The sequence below is a fragment of the Oryctolagus cuniculus genome, chromosome 13, assembly GCF_051225735.1.
Source record: "Oryctolagus cuniculus isolate XC-2025 breed Fujian yellow rabbit chromosome 13, ASM5122573v1, whole genome shotgun sequence".
Classification (NCBI taxonomy): Eukaryota; Metazoa; Chordata; class Mammalia; order Lagomorpha; family Leporidae; genus Oryctolagus; species Oryctolagus cuniculus.
The window spans coordinates 89,332,949-89,342,144 of NC_142879.1; the positions used below are offsets into that span (position 1 = coordinate 89,332,949).

General features: G+C 45.1%; 1 long non-coding RNA gene across 5 annotated transcripts; it reads left to right on the plus strand.

The window, feature by feature from the left end:
• Positions 1–314: 314 nt before the first annotated feature.
• LOC149122724 (uncharacterized) lies at positions 315–6,436 on the plus strand. 5 transcript variants are annotated; one of them, XR_016219822.1, is made up of 3 exons: positions 315–500; positions 1,301–1,694; positions 3,458–4,914. It is a non-coding gene; the product is annotated as an uncharacterized LOC149122724 (long non-coding RNA). The 5 variants fall into 5 exon arrangements; XR_016219824.1 differs by lacking the exon at positions 315–500 and adding an exon at positions 507–746 and having other exon boundaries at positions 3,458–4,915; XR_016219820.1 differs by lacking the exon at positions 315–500 and adding an exon at positions 4,934–6,436 and having other exon boundaries at positions 753–1,694; positions 3,458–3,523.
• Positions 6,437–9,196: the final 2,760 nt, after the last annotated feature.

Below are 9,196 nucleotides of genomic sequence, written 5' to 3' on the forward strand. Positions count from 1 at the left end.
AGACTGAGGAAGCTCAGGGAAAACTCCCATTGGGAATTCCCGCGGTTGGGAATTTGGTGCCAGCATCAGTGTTCGTCCTTTCTCTTTCTGGTTTTTTTCTATTGCATAAACTGTTTTCAGACTCATGTTTTGTTTGTACTGCTGAGATTTTGGTATCTGATCAAGCTAGTTGGTCTTTTGCATTTGTTAAGGTACTTTGTTGGTTGTCTGGCTGTTTGTTGATTGTATTCTCTTGTTATTTAGCATTTGCATGGGACGCCGGGATGGCTCCCATTTGGTAGGTTATAATCTGCATATGTATTGCCAGCATTGTTGTGAGGCTCTGAAGTGGTCCTGGAGTCTGCGCGACCAGTAGCTTATCTCAGATTCTTTGTAGACACTTTGTGTGGTTGTTGTGTGCTGATTTTCTACACTGTTTGTTCGTGTATATCGTGTTGACTGCTAATATGGGCCAGACTGTGTCTGCACCTTTGTCTCTAACTTTGAATCATTGGTTGGAGGTAAGCAGCCGGGCCCATGACCTCTCTTTGACAGTCAAGAAGGCGAAACTGATCAAGCCTCTTGGTCTTTTGCATTTGTTAAGGAACTTTGTTGGTTAACTTGCTGTTTGTTGATTGCCAGCATTGTCGCGAGACTCTGAAGTGGTCCCAGAGTCTGCATTTGTAGGTTCTGAAGTGGTTCCGGAACTTGCATTCGTATTGCCAGCATCCTCACAGGGCTCTGAGACGGTTCCAGAGTCTGTGTTTGTAGGTCTTTGTGTGTTGATCTCCATCATTGTCTCTCTATTCGTGTATATTGTGCTGTCAGCCTGCGATCTGTGTCTGTGTGTCAGTGTGGTTCTTGGACCCCATCTGGGACTCTGTAGGGGGCCAGGCTCCCCACCTCTGTAGGAAGGAAGCGGGTTGCTCCGCAGTGCGGCGTGAGGCCGACGTTCCATTTTTGTCTTTTTTTGTTTTGTTCAGTGCCTTTTTGTGAGTCTCTTTGGTATTTGTTTTTGGCTATTTGTATTTCCTTTCTGAAATTCAGACAATGGGACAGATTTAGACAACTCTTAGAAAGGGAGACTAACCACCCTTTGTTCTGCAGATTGGCCTACCTTTGAAGTAGGGTGGGCGCCTGAGGGCACCCTTGACATCCTGGTCTGGCAAGATCTGGTAAAAACTCCCTTTCCTGGTTAAAGCCTTTTTTACTCCCTCAGAAACAGCCTTAAAAAAGATTTTAGTTGTCCAGGACTGTCCCAGCAAAGCAGATAAAACAAACTAAGACTTCAGCCTCGATGCCGCTCTATTCTGTTTTACAGGGCGACTCTGAAGATTTGATTTTCCCTCCTCCCTACCAGCCGCCCGGCCCTGGCTGTGGGGCCGGCAGCGGGGGCCACAGGAGAGGGTACAAGAAGCAGCTCCCCAGGGGCCAGCAGATCCCTCCACTCTCCCTTCACAGGCAGCAGGGAAACCCCTGCTGTGCCATTAGCAAGTGCTGAAACCCCCTGTGTGTTCAAACAAAGCTGGCCCTTTGAGCCTCAACCTGCAGGACTCAGCTGGAGCCCAGGAATGGCAGGTGGAGGATGGGAAGGCATGCCTCCTGACTTATTCCTCAGGATCCTAACTCCCCAAGCCATACCCGTCCCCCCAGACTGACTCCCCATGGCCAACCAAATGGGGCAAATGGATGGATCTCCTGGACTTCAGGACCCGGTAAGTCACCCTGGGGCACTCAGTACTCAGGCCTGCCTTTGTGTGGAAGGGGGGTGCTTCTGTTGCCCCTCTACCAGGGACCTGCTTGGTGTCTGCAATGGAAAAGAGCTTGTGTGTGGTGTAAATGTGTTTGTGGCTCCACGGCCCTGCAGCTACAGAGTCTAAATGGGCCTTAACCTACAGCTCCATGTTCACCAGGCGGGCGAAGCAATCTCACTCCGGATCAGTGCCTGTTCCGGAGGTCTTTATCTCTTGTTTTGTACAACCAAGGGGGACACATTATGGGAAAATTCCATTCAGAACCAACTGTTCTAAACTGTATGATAAAAACTTTAAAAATGTTGTCTTAATTTAAAAATTCTTAACAGGTTATTCCAAAATGTAAATGGGTTTTTATCAGCTCTTTTCTGTGCTGCTGTCCCTGACTTAGCTGATAAGAGTTTCATTTGTCTTGAAGGTTTCATGTTTTTCTATTTGTAGTACTGAGACTATGTTGTTTATCTGTTTTTAATGTTTGAGTGATTACCCAACTAATCAAAAATGTACTAATTTTGGCTAAATGGTTTGACTCTGACAGCTTAAATTCTAAATCGAGTCTTCCAACTTTGGACTTCCAGTCGGATCCCTGGAACTCTCAAAGGATGAGACTCTGAATTTGTTAAAGTAACAGCTGCTTGAGTCAATTCAGATTATGTAAAATGTATTAAAATGTTATAAATGGTGTCAGACCTATGCTGTATTCATGTTTTTGCTTTCCAGCTAAAATGGTCTTATAAAAATAAGAGTAAATTCTGTGTATACAAGCCTTTATGTTGTTAACTAAAGTAAGCCAATGCAGATTGGTTCAGAAAATTGAGGTAATGCAAATACCCTTCGGTTTGCTCAGTGGCTTGCTTGCTCAGTTTTACATGTCTTTACATGTCTAGTTTACATCTAGGCATCAGTACTAAGTAAAACTTGGGAGAGTGTATTATGTGTACTTTTAACATCTCAAATTCGATAAGATAGACTGTTTGAGTTTGTTAGCATGTATTCTCATAGGTTGTCCACACATGACAATTCAAGGCTATATAAAAGTAACTACGGGTGTAAAGTTTCCAAAGGTGTGAACAAGTCATAAAAAGTTTTAAAATGTTTAAAAATGGTCTAAATCATAAACCTTAAAATCTGTTTTCACAAAAACTGTAATGTCTATTTTAACAGTGTCTGCTTAATCGGCTACCCTGCCATTTCTAAAATTAGGTCCTGTAAGCTCTTTTTGACTCCGTTAAATTATTCTGAGTTATGTGATAATTTTGTGTACTAACTCTAATGTTCAGGGTTTTTATTTCTGGTTTATTCGACAACAAGAGACATAGAATTCATGTTCTGCCTAAGTAATTTATTGTGTAACAACCAGGCATTGCTAGTTCAAATGTAGATCAAATGGAGGTCTAGCCAAAAGGGAAAAAGTGTGCCAAAAGAGACTTAGAGACGACGGGAGATGGTTATGTGGCAAATGCTAGAAAACTGGGTTCCAGGAGCCCAAAAAGGCTCTAGTGTCCACAGGCTACACGGTGAAAACCCAGAAACCCAGGCCCATAACCCACTGGCTTCACGGTAAATATCTGGAGGCCAAAGGATGGCAGAGACCTCTGCCACAATTTCTCCTCTAAGTCAGGCTACGCAGTAAGCACTGGTTAAACGCTGGTTAAATCTGAAAGCCCAGGAAGTCAGGCTAGAGACCCGACTCGCTGCCTCACTTCTCCTCTTTTCTTTTCCAGAAGGGAAGTTACCACTGTTCTGCAGGACTCTCCACAGTGATATACAGTTTGATCCCCAGACCTTATGTAAGGGATGACTGACCATTTCTATAATAATGCCTGGTCACAGTATAGAGGACCAAACAACATAGCCAGAATAAGAGGTTAAAATGTGACAGCTAGATTGATTTTTCAGTGCACGCAGCAAATGGGCAGAACTCCCCTTTTAAACCAAACTGAGAAATAGATAAAAAGTTACACTAGTAATCTCAAAGTATACAAGCAGGTCACCACAGTGAATCTTACCTAAATGGTCATAGTTCTCATGGGCATGGTCTTAACTCACAGAAAAATACTAAGTGTCAGAATTTGCCCATGACCATAGTTTTTCTAGCTCACCCTAAAATAAAATAAAATAAAAAAAAACTCCAAAAATCAGGGACGGGGTTGAGCACCCCCTTGACTGACATCATAGAGGCTGCCTCCTTGGTCCACTTTATTAGAGACCAGGGAAATGAGGAGCAAGCTAGCAGCAGGAGCGATGTAAGGATGGGCAACAGGCCAATCAGTGGCTGCTTTACACGGTGATCCACTGTCAAGGAAACCCAGCAAAGCCAATGCACCCCAAATGGTGCCTGTTGCATTGGGCAAGCAGCTGTTGTAACAGCGACTGCCTTCTGTCAGCTCTGCCAAGAGCACGGTCACTGGACATGGAACTGCCCTGGGTGTCGAAGGACTCCTGGTTCAGAACCACAGACCCTGTGGCCCCGAGCTAAAAAGCCTTTGGCTCTGCCCAGCTTCCAGCTCCAGCCACTGCTATTGGGGATGGCCTAGGGTCAGTAAAATGCAAGTTGCCTATTTCTATCAGCCTCCTATTCAGCTCTCCTCCTAGTCCAGCCATGTAATGCAAGTCAACAGGGTGCCTCCCTTAAGGGAGATTTGCATCTCTTACAATTCTCTTAACAGCACCCCATGGATAGGTCTGGGCCTCACACACCCAGCCAGGCCTTAAAAGTCCATCCAATAGTATTAAACTTAAAAAGCCCTCCCTGCCAGTTCCAGGGGAAAGTGGTCCCTTCCACTCCTGTACTGAGACTATAGACTTGATCTATGCCAGCAGAAGGGACCCAAGAGACAACCCCTGACTAACGCAGATGAGGTTTGAGTCACAGATGGAAGCAGCTTTGTCAGACTGGACCTGCTTCTCAGGGTATGCAATAGTTATGGCATGGCACGTTAGCTATTTGTGCCATGTTCCAGGAAAAATGTTGTCTCTGGGTCAATCAGACTAGACAGGTACAAATCCAAATTCGTACTTTTCCTGGAAAAAGCCAAACAGCTCCAGAAGCAGGCAAAGCAGGGCTGGGATTTCTGGCCTGATCTCTGGTCACAGAAATCCTGGCTGTTTCCTCTCCTTGGCCCAATAACTTCTGCAATCTTGATGCTTCTCTTTGCACTGTGTGTTTTTAATGCCCTTGTTTGTTTTGTCTCTAACAGACTAAAAGCTGTTAAACTCCAAATGGTCATCAGGCAAGGCTTCCAGCCCATTCCACTGGACTACCTGAACAGCCCTCTGGACCGAGCGGCACCGTCTTTCCAAGGCCACTGTTGCACACCATAAGACAGGTAGCAAGAGGAAATACCCAAACCCCCCTCGACGCCCACATGCCAGCTTCGAAGAAGTTACAGAAAACAGAACTCCATCCATAATCCCAAAGAAGAATTTTGGGTATTACCTCTTGAGGGAAAAATATTAGGCAGAAAGTCAGTTATGAGCTTATGTGTGTGTGACATAAAGGCCTAATGTGTCCAGCATATGCATCTGCACCTCAGTCATCCTGACAATGTTTCACTGGAAGCCCAGCCTTTGCATCCTGCCCTGCCCCCTTCTACCTGATAACCTGCCAGGTGGAGATCCCCACCCCTTCTGCCTGACAAATCTTCTACAACCTCCCAGATACAGCCCAGTATCTGCATTTCAGTATTGCAGAACAGGCGGGGGGTTGGATCTCATTTTCATAGAGGAGGGGGGGTTATGCGCAGCCCTTAAGGAGGAATGCTGCTTCTATGTAGACAAGACAGGGGTGGCGAGGGACAACATGGCTCAACTATGTAAACGCTTAGAGGAAAGACAGTGGGACAGACTTCAGCAACAGGGATGGTTTGAGTCGTGGTTCACTAAGTCTCCCTAGCTGACTACGTTATTATCAGCACTGGCAGGTCCCCTAGTTGTGCTGCTCCTAATTATTACTATAGGACCCTGTATATTAAATAGGCTTGTCACATTTCTTCGAAAGCAAGTTAAAAATGTTAAACTCATGGTAATTCGTCAACAATATGTAACACACAGGGAAGGGGAAACAGATGGTCTCTAAGATTAGAGACCCTGGCCTAAGAGGAGTGGGGAATGAAGGGTTAAAAAGTTAAAAGCCGCTCCCCCCACCAACCTCCTCTGGTGAGCTTTCCTGACCTCGTTAGACTTGCTCTGCATAGCCATTCTCTATAAAGTTAATTAGTCAGTAAATTACCCCAATGTGAGCGTAACCTTAGTTTCACCTAAGTAAGATAGAAGAAGTCACCATATATCTCTTTGCCTCCTGGACCCCTGACCCCACCATGTGTCCCTTATTGCCATTCAGCTGCATTCCTAGGTATCATCAAGGCAGTTCCTGCAACCTTGTTATGTTTGTTGTGTGGCCCTCCCTTTTGGCAATAGGAGGCTTTTTGATACTCCCTGTATAGGCCATATGGTTCTCTGAGGTCTAATCAGGCCCTTACTCGATATCCTGTACTCCCTGTATTCATAAATCAACTGGTTGTAAAATCACTTAACTTGTATCAATTGTTTACTCTATACCTCTGTCTGATCTATGCAATGATTGATTTTCTTTGCTTAAACATGTATAAAAACCCTAACCCAAGACTATTTGGGGCCGCTCGCCTGTACTGGGACGGGGGCCCCGACATGTCAGATCATCAATAAACCTTACCCTTTGTTAATTGCATGAGAGAAGGTCTCTTGGAGCGTTTTGGGGGTGGCAAGAGCAATCCAACTCTAACAGTCCTAAGTCATGTAGGCTGCCATTTAAACCCACCAATGCTGTAACAGCTAAGAAACTTGAATTTGATGCTCAGTTCTCAGGAAATCATTCCAGCTGAGCCTAGGGCCATTAATAGAGACTCCTTGGATCCTCCCCTGTCTCTGTGCCTGTTTGAAAGAAGGGAGTTTTCCCACCCCAGGTTTCTGGAACAGCTTCAAATTCCACATTGGAAAAGTCTGATAATTAATACTTGAGAGGGATCAATGCACAAAGCAGCTATTCACGCTTCACACTGATCCCCACCAGGAAGATGAGGTGCAGGATGAGAGCAGTGGGGCAGATCCTTGTCAGATCCTTCTTCCCACCCCTCTGCTGCCACAGGCTCCCTGCTGAAGGCCACCCAGCCCCACCCTGCAGGAACCAACAGCCCAGAAAACATCAAGAGGCCCAGCCCGACTGCATTCTGAGACCACCCACAGTGGGAACCCAGCTTATTTAACTGTGGAGAGTGGGAGTCTTTCCGCCTTCCTTCTCTGCATGTGCAGGTTCCCAGAACGCTGCCCTCTCTCTCCTGTAACCACTAAATAAAGCACATTAGGGACAGTTTGGGTAAGGTTCTGCAGGAGAGAGTCCAGGCACTGGGAGCCTGGGAAGCAGAGGTGGGAGACAGAACAGCCCAGGTCCCAGCCCTGACCTCGGGGGAAACTGCCAAGATCTCTGGTGCCCTGGCACCCACCCTTCTCCCACACATGTTGCCGCCCCTTCCTGCATTCCAAACCTGCAGCAGAAAGTCCCAGAGCAGGTACACTTTCTTCCAGAAACACGGGGAGCAAAGCAGGGAGTGTGGGGAACAGAGTCCCTGGTAACTGGGACCCACAGGTGGAGGATGAAGAGGGAAGAAGCAGCAGGAGGCAGGCTCGGGGTGAGCACTCGGAAACTGCCTGGGATTGCACGTGCAGAGCAGGAGATGCAGTAAATGAGAGAGAAGGAGCAGCACAGCCCCCAGGGCTGACCCTGATCAGGGAATGAACTCCCTCTGGTCCAACTCAGAGCCCCAGGGACTGGCTGTAGCAGGCGAATGGGCACAGCCATTCAGAAGGCAGAATATGTTGGAGCTCCTGGGAACTCAGGGAAACTGAGTCCAGGCCGCAACATCCATAGAGACACCAGCTGGCCCTCCCCAAAGGCTGCAGTCAGGGGTGGGTGCCCACAACCAGAGGGCCTTTGCTTTTATTCAGTCCCTCCTTCCTTTCCTTCCCAACCCAAAATCTCAGGGATCAGTTGCTGTTCTTCCTTTCCTGAATCAAATCTGAAAGAGTGACACTCACTGCTGCTAACTGACCCCAAATCCTGGCTCCCTCATAACCTCTGTCTCTTCCAGAAAAATCTTATTTACTACTTTGGCCCTAGAAATCATAAATGACTATGATAGAATGTAACTTTTAACAGAGGTGTAGAAGGCATGGTTTAATATCCAGTTTTGAGAATACAATTTTCATTTGTGTTTTATTGATGTTTATAGTTCTTTTAAGATTTATTTATTTATTTGGAAGTCAGAGTTACAGAGAAGGAGAGGCAGAGAGAGAGAGAGAGAGAGAGGTGTTTTCCATCTGCTGGTTCACTCCCCAATTGGCAGCAGCACCACAGTACTGACCCCTTATAGTTCTTTTCAAATCATTTTACACTTTCTTTTTATTTATCTAGTACAGAGACAGAAGAATGGACACAGAGCTAACATAGCTGAGTATTCAAGGAGACAGGTTAAGGGGTTAAATGCCTCATATCATATCATTTATACCTTAGATTAATTCTGGGGACAGTATTATCTGGAATTTACAAAGTAGAAACTGAATGGAAAGAGCTTAGAAAAGCATGGTGTTTTTTAATATCATTAAAAAGTCTAAGATAAAGGCCAATCAAGGGGCCAGCACTGTGGCATAGCAGGTAAAGCTACTGCCAGCATGGACATTCCATATGGGTGGAGGTTGAGTCCCGGCTACTCTTCATTTGACCCAACTCTCTGCTATGGCCAGGGAAAGTGGTGGAAGATGGCCCAAGTCCTTGGGCAGCTGCACCTGTGTGGGAGACCCAGAAGAAGTTCCTGGATGCTGGCATTGGAGCAGTACAGCTCCAGCCATTGTGACCAATTGGTGAGTGAACCAAAAGATGGAAGATGTCTCTCTCTCTCTCTCGCCTTCTACTCTGTGTAACTCTGACTTTCAAATAAATAAATAAATCATTTTTAGAGAGCCAATCAACATATAACACTAGCTTAAAAATCTTTCTTTTCTCTTGGGTCTCAGTTTTTAAAATCTGATTTATCAAATGGAAAAATGTGAGAGAGATGAAGTTTAGCTACAAAGGTAATTTACTATAGTTACTTACTGTAATAATTTACTGTAATGATGTACTGTAATTTACTGTAATAATTTACTGTATAGAACCACATAGGATTATAACTTGTCTAGAAAACAAAGGAGATTCAAAGTTGCTATTTTTCATGGTTATTTGTTCTTATTTTTAATATCAAGATAGTATATAAATATTATGCACTCCTAGGTATTTGTGTGTTGTTTGATATGTTTTATTTTTTAATCAGAAATTCAAAGAGATAACTGGGTAACATGGAGTTCTGTGTTTCTGATTACTTCTCTCAATTAGAGATCATGGGATTAGAGTTGGTGCTAGATTAAGAATGCTTCAATCTTTATCCACTGGC